Raw genomic sequence first — 6,678 nt, 5'->3', positions numbered from 1 at the left:
TACCTTCAAAACTGGTTCTTATACTTATTTTTATGCAACCAGTCAGTATTTTATTGCTATTGATCTCTGTATCTGCTTCCTTTCACTTTTTGTTAGCTTTTCTTAAATGGTTGGCAGTGATAATTTCCCTATTGTTTTGAAGAAGATCGGCCGTAGTAGATGCCACCCGACTTGCGTGGCTCGGCTCAATTTCAATGCTCTCTTGAAAATTTACCTTCTCTCGTCTGCTTGCCATCGATAGAAGACCATGTGGGAGAAGTAACTGACTGTATCATCCAGGTAACTGCTCAATCTATTTCTAAGACCTCTAAACGTTTCCATGGCATCCTCGTCCATGGTGGAGTCCTGCCTGCCAGGAGGCACAGAAGGCTCAGAAAAGGGCGTGGGATACCTTATGACGGGAACCTTCTCTTTTTATCTGCTTCCTTTATCAGTAGGCCAGTGTCTACGCCCTGCAGGTCAGGTATCAAAGCCAAAAAGAATCTCGGATTATGTTTACAACTAGCATCTCTTGTACAACTAGTAAGAAAATCATCTAGGACAAAATTCGGAAAGTCAATGAAAGTTATGCCATCCAGCTTCTTTTCATCTTGCTCTCGAATAACCAGGAATTTTCTGATGTACAGAAGAAAACTAAAACTCTCGGCGAGAGCTTTTCTCGTGCATTCAGCACCTCTGTTCTTCTCCCTCCACCTTCTTGGTCATCAAGTTTTGAGTGAAGTGATCACCTCTTGCCTTTCGAGCCAATTGTTCCTATGACTATAATCGCGTGGGCCTGGCATGGCCTAGCGCGTTAAGGCGTGCGCTTCGTAATCTGAGGGTCGCGGGTTTGCTGCGGGTTCTGCAGCAAACAATCGGTAACAAATATAAAAGTAAGAATAAATTGAGGTAAAACAAAACAATGTTCAAAATTCATATAAAAGATTTAAATAGAATTAAAAAAGCCAATGGCTCATTAAAAGTTAAAAACACAAGTTAGATGGACAGTGTTACTATCGTTAATGACACTGACACACAACTTGGCAATGAACACAGAAGCTGTAAAGGATTCTGTGAGCAATCAACGAGTCATAACAGATATTGGCAGAACACACGGAGAAATATAATTTCCAACTATCCGTATAAATCGAAACAGAAGGATGGTTCGAAAGATGTTCAGCAAAGAAAATATGGTACTTCCAATTGGGGGTATTCGCTTTCTTCCGATATTTCATGGAAAGGTCATGGGTGGGGATTGTAATAAGCCATGGCAGGATGTAATTATAAGTAGAGACAGCAACGTCATCCAATGACAGACCCAGTTCAGCCAAAAGAAAGACTATCAGACCGTTTATTCCGAAAGAGCATAATCCATCGAGGAAGAAAGACACAACTCCATATTGGATAATGTGGTAAGTATCGAAGTTTAATGGCAAAAAGTTGCAAATAGTGGAGATGAAAAGGAGGTTTGTGGGACTCGATGTACAAATTTTGGACTAGAGAAGTGCAGACTTGAAGTCCTAAATGGGGAATGGGGTCCAGTGTATTATAACCAGAGACCCATAGAACAGTTTGTAGTGTATGAGGGCACGATAGATCTTGAGCATAGAACATTGAGTCACTTCCCAAGAGGTGAAAGCAAGGACAGTGAGGGTGTTCAGCGCTCTCATATACTATACACGTAGCTGCTTGATATGAGGAATTAAAGAAAGCTTATGGACAAAGATAAGTCCCCAAAACTCAGGGGCTACGGAAGAGATACATTACCAAGACAGAGCTGGGGATCATAGTGCAAAGAGTGGTTACAAAAGAACATGCATGTTCCTGTGGAAAAAAAAACACGAAAGTGTCGAACCCACACGGGCTTGAAATCGTCTTTCCTGTAAAAAGTTCTTGATAAAAGTGGGTAAATGGCTACGCATTCCATAGGAGTGGAGATCCCACTGGATGCCGTACCTCCATGTAGTGTCATAAGACTTTTCAAGGTTATAAACACAGAAACAAGTTGTTCTTTATCGAGGAAGGCTTCCCTGATGTTTCAAGCCAAATCAGGTAATCTGCGATGGAGTAATGTCGACGGTAACCACACTGGGTGGACGAGAGAAGGTTGTTTGATTCGAGGAACCAAACAAGATGAGCACTAACTATCTCTCTAAGACCTTACAAAGGTAACTAGTCAAAGTAAATGGAAGTTAGTTGGAAGGTATTTTGGGATTCTTTCCAGGTTTAGAAAAAGCGAGGAAAATAGCCCAGGGCCAAGCATCAAGAAAAATATTATCCTGTCACATCCAGTTAAAAACAACCAGAAGAACTACAAGAGAAACATGAGAGAGATGGCACAGTATCTCATAGTGAACCTCATCGCGTCTGACTGATGTACTGCCAGATAGATGAGTAGCAAGTTTGAGTTCCACCAGTGTAAAGAGGCGATTAGAGTCTTGTTTGTTTGTTTGTTTTGTAATTTCGCACAAAGCTACTCGAGGGCTATCTGTGCTAGCCGTCCCTAATTTAGTAGTGTAAGACTAGAGGGAAGGCAGCTAGTCATTACCACCCACCGCCAACTCTTGGGCTACTCTTTTACCAACGAATAGTGGGATTGACCGTAACATTATAACGCCCTCACGGGTGGGAGGGCGAGCATGTTTGGCGTGACGGGGATGCGAACCCGCGACTCTCGGATTACAAGTCGCACGCCTTAACACGCTTGGCCATGCCGGGCCCAGGGTTCGATGTAAGTCTGAAGTCTGACAACGCTAATTCCTGTGTTCGATATCCCTTCATGGTCAGATAGCCTATTGTGTAGCTTTTCATTAAAGTAAACATAAGATTTTGCTACGAAGAAAATTTCTTTAGGAAATTTAAAATACTTTTTATCCTTTTTTGCGTGTGTTAGTTTCGTTTTACCACGTGTTATTTCACTTTTATTATCTTATTACTAAGTTATAGTTTTTGTGTGCATACCCAGAAAACCATTTTTACAGCATGAGATAAACGGTATGGTCAAAGATCTTAGGGTTGAAATAAAACTGTAGTTAAGTAAGTATAATCAGCCACCATCCTTACCCGTTAACATGAAGATTACACGTAGCTGATAAGAAGGACTGGCTGTTATTTTAACAATCTTCCATAACTGAACACATGCAGTCTAGCGTACTAACCCTGAAAAACACATGCGGTACCCTTAATATATGCGTTGTATAATTTTCGTACGTAATTGATTGATTTTATTTGTAAATGGTTTTTGGTTGTGTGTATTTTAAATTTTTGCAGATAAATTCGAGGCGTAGAAAGCGCTGAAAGTGTGTGTGTGTGTTTTTTTTTTTTATAGAAAAGCCACAGCGGGTTATCTGCTGAACTGACGAGGGGGATCGAACCCCTCATGTTAGTTTTGTAAATCCAGAAACATATCGTTGCACTAGCGGTGGTTGCGCTTAGAGATACAAAAACTATAATTTTTTTCATCATTCATATTAATACAAGAGTAAAATTAGCTGGGAATTAGCGCAACATGTCTTTACTGTCTCCATTCATAAATAAGCAAAAGTAGATGCAATTTGACATTTTGTAGTCTTGAAATACCCTCAACTAGGTTAGGGTCCAGTTGCTAAGGGCTCGACTCGCAATTTCATCACTGAATGTGTTCATTTTTCAGCTATGGTTTTTTTTTTTTTTTTAATTTCGCACAAAGCTACTCGAGGGCTATCTGTACTAGCCGTTCCTAATTTAGCAGTGTAAGACTAGAGGGAAGGCAGCTAGTCATCACCATCCACCGCCAACTCTTGGGCTACTCTTTTACCAACGAATAGTGGGATTGACCGTCACATTATAAGACACTCAGATTACAAGTCGCACGCCTTAACACGCTTGGCCATTCCGAGCCCTTCAGCTATGGAGACAATGTAATTGTCATTAGCTGGAAATATAATATGCATATTTCTGACAAGCAACTAGTTTAAAAGTTTTGAGTTAATCAAAGTGAATGTTGAATATGTTGTATTAAAAGGAATCAGTGACACAGCGCTATGTCTCCAGGCTTACAACGTTAAGAACCAGGTTTCGGGTATACGTGGGCATAGCACAGATAACCCATTGTGTACCTTTGTGCTTAGCTTCAGATAAAAGAAAAACAAGATCTGTCGCAAGGCTTTCATGTCCAGAGTACATCCTCCCTGCTTGCTTTCCAGAATCTATTTAGTGTACGAGAATATGTTTCTCATTATCTGTTTCAACAGCCCATTCCACAGAAATTCATAGTAGGTGAATCCAGCGACTTGACTAGTTTGTCTTTGTTATGCCAGAGTATAAATATTCTTTTCTGAAGCTGCTTGATATGTGCAACAACTGAAAGGATACAACATGGAAGCAGCTTGTGTACACATGAGTTATGCTGTTTGTCAGTTAGAGTTTTCTCTACCAAACACGGGTATCTAAGCCTGGTTTCTAGCGTTGTAAGTCTGAAGACATATTACTGTGTCACTCGAGGGGAGGGAGCTCCTGATAGAAATTCATGTTAATTATGTTGTTTATTACTTCTTAATACATGTGGCCAGTTCTTGTTTATCCATGTCATTATGTGCTTGAGTGAGAGTCTAGGTGTCCATGTTCCGACCTTGTAGAATGTTAATCAACAAGGTATTATGAGTTTGATGTTAGAATTATCAACTTTTGATATTATCCTAAATCGCTGATTTTGCGACAATTTGTGTTAGAATTGAGAAAATACCAGATATAATTTACATGGACATTGGAAAACACTTGAGATATGAATTTAGGAAGTTTTTGAATTTCACTTGCTCAAGACTGGGTCAGATTCATTTCGACATTTCAGAGACGTATCTTTAGTACAAAAGCTTTTGTAAAACATCTGATTTGTTTCGTAAAATAGACGTGAACTGTTAGGTGACAACTTGCCACAATTTGTGAGCATTCACTATATAAATTCGGCGTTACAGTTAACATTAATTATTCAGCATGGTCCCAAGTACCGATTCCGTGTACATTCAGTTGTAAGTATCTTTGTATTTCCTTTTTAAGCTACAGCATTTGAGGTCTAATCACAGTTTTGGATTCAGGAGGCCAAACGTTTTCGATTGATATATTTGACTATGCCTAGAGTTTTTATAGATTAATTTACTCTAATCCTGTTTAAAAATTTTCAGATTTAAATTAAGATGATATAGAGATCATTATGAATAATAAAATCGAATCGGATATACGCATGCTCCAAATTTTGTATTTCTGGCGCACAAAATATAGTCAATATAAAGGGGGAAAAAGTCTCATAGAATAATTTAATATTTACTTTAATTCTGCCTAAAGAATTTCAAGTGCTGCAGCTATTAAAGGTTCCCTCTTATTTGATTTTGGTTAGTTCATTTCGTGGATTAGTATTATTTTCATTCCCTTGTACTTGTTTTTGGTGTGTGGGTTACTTGTGCACAGTCTAAAAAGTGATTACTGGAACTTACAAGTTGATTGGCAAGTAATTTTTGTCTTTAGTTTTTTAGTTAAGACTTAATTTGAACTAATTGTTAATTGCTCCCTTCTATAATAACCATAGATATATCTTTAGTCAGATAAATGTAGGTGATTTGTTCCAAATATTTATGTAGATTTTTTGCATGTCATGTTTCTGATAAAGGAGGTGAGCTTCCATTAATCGTTCAGACAAGACCACAGCAATTGTTCAATAAAGCTTACATTTGCTCGACCCTGTTTCTGTGTCATGTCATTGTGAAAAATGTCTTACTCATTTAAAAGGATGTTATACCACACAAGGACTTTTGACTGACTTGAATGTATAGTAGTATTATATTTCTGGTCTTTTTCGTGTAGACATGTCTTTGTTGCAGAACTGGCAGTTAGACTTTTCCCATACAGAACAATATATAAAAATCAGTCAGGTTGATATAGAATTAAGATTCAGTTACTTGTATATAATGATTATATTAAATCGTCTTCTTGATTTTGCATGTTTTATTTTGTTGTTAGTGTTCTGTTTACACTTTCACAACCTACAAGGTATTGTAAATATCTTTCTCTTTCAGAAAACAGTATATTTGAATATCACGATTCTAAAGTAACTCATAATGTATTTTCAGTAGAAAAATTCAATTAGCGATCCTTTATTAACAGAGTTATAAGAAATGATATCGTTGAACGTAATGGATTGATACAACAGGCAATTTTGATAAAGTATTTGATTACATTAATTTGAAAAGGGATGATTATTTATGAATATTCAAATATGAAATGGTGTCTATAAATATATGCTGTAGCTTCTGAATACGAAAAATATTGTTGGGTTTAATATATTATTGCATGTTCTTCTTTGCTTTTTCTAATAACTACTTATAATTAAAATTACATCTACATAAAAAATTAGATGTCGACTTTAACCTTTGTCTAATACATTTTAGTTGACGATCACCAGGCATGTCAGATGGAAGGGTCACATGTGGCGTTGAAAAGCTCCACGTGCGTCTTAATCCAGTAAAAGTTGCCATGTTTCATCTTAAACGTAATTATTTTCACTCATCTGGATGCGTCGCCTAATTTGGTTTAATATTGAAGATTTTGACCAGGCAGTTAGTAGCAAACATTTCTTTCAGTTGCCTCTTGAAGGTCAAATTTTTCCAGCTTGTGAAAATGCACTATGATACGCTCCTTGGACTAACTAGACTGGTACGTCAGTAGTAC

The sequence above is a fragment of the Tachypleus tridentatus genome, chromosome 11, assembly GCF_004210375.1.
Source record: "Tachypleus tridentatus isolate NWPU-2018 chromosome 11, ASM421037v1, whole genome shotgun sequence".
Classification (NCBI taxonomy): domain Eukaryota; kingdom Metazoa; phylum Arthropoda; class Merostomata; order Xiphosura; family Limulidae; genus Tachypleus; species Tachypleus tridentatus.
Note: the sequence above shows the minus strand (reverse complement) of the source record.